This window comes from Anneissia japonica, unplaced genomic scaffold (assembly GCF_011630105.1).
Source record: "Anneissia japonica isolate Jap-2015-1 unplaced genomic scaffold, ASM1163010v1 scaffold177481_len1073_cov184, whole genome shotgun sequence".
Lineage (NCBI taxonomy): Eukaryota > Metazoa > Echinodermata > Crinoidea > Comatulida > Comatulidae > Anneissia > Anneissia japonica.
In genome coordinates, this window is record NW_022744623.1 from 1 (window position 1) to 1,073 (window position 1,073).

Consider the following 1,073-nt stretch of genomic DNA (forward strand, 5'->3'; position numbering starts at 1 on the left):
CCTATTTTATGTAAAGAAATAAAATTTATATGTGTATATATATAGGCTTATATATATAATATATATACCGTAATGCATATATAATAGTAAATTAATAAACAAAACGGAAACGTGAATATAACATAAAACATAATACATTTCTACACATTGCAGATCCTTCAAACGACAATAAATGTGGAAGCTCTTACGTAGCCGTGTGGGACGGCCAGATCAATATCGATGAAGTTCCTCTAGGTAAATTCTGCATCAACACTACGTCATCATTTCAAACGATGACCCAGTTTGCAGTTGTCCAAATATCCATTGCGCCGAATGCAGCGGTCAACATTACTCTCCTTTACACTTCGTTTACGTCAGGTAAGTCGTAGGAGAAAGATCAGTAATCATTACGATAACATGTGATCGATAAATTAATAGCTGTCAATAAAAATATAAAGGGACACCCGGATTTGAAGCTATCTCCACTGTACAGAGAAGGTTGGTCAACATTGATCATGTGATCGATAAATTAATTAACTGATATTTATTTAAACAAAATATGAAAAGGGGAAATCCATGGCCCTCTCGATCTGCAATTGCAAGCACTACCACTGAGCTAGGCCTATATCTCATTTTAAAATAAATGATCAACATTGATCATGTGATCGATAAATTAATTGATAGGAATAAAAACAATTAAGGGGACACCCGGATTGGTCTCTCGATTTTCAATCGAATGCTCTACCACTGATAAACTGTGTGATCGATAAACTAATATTGATATCAATAAAAATATAATATTAAAAAGGACGGATTTGAACAAGGGACCTCTTGATCTGCAGTCGAATGCTCTACCAATGAGCTATATCCCCTTTACAGCAACACACGATCAACTTTGATCATGTGATCGATAAATTAATTGATATCAATAAAAACATAATAAGAAAAGGGGACACCCGGATTTGAACCAGGGACCTCTCGATCTGCAGTCGAATGCTCTACCACTGAGCTATATCTCCTAAATCACAAAAACACTGTTTATGTGATCGATAAATTAATTGATATCAATAAAAAAAAATAACTAGAAAAAAAAG

General features: G+C 34.0%; 1 non-coding gene across 1 annotated transcript; it reads right to left on the minus strand.

Annotated features, from left to right (window-relative positions):
• Nucleotides 1–926: 926 nt before the first annotated feature.
• Trnac-gca lies at nt 927–998 on the minus strand. The gene has a single exon. It is a non-coding gene; the product is annotated as a tRNA-Cys (tRNA).
• Between the last annotated feature and the right edge of the window lie 75 nt (nt 999–1,073).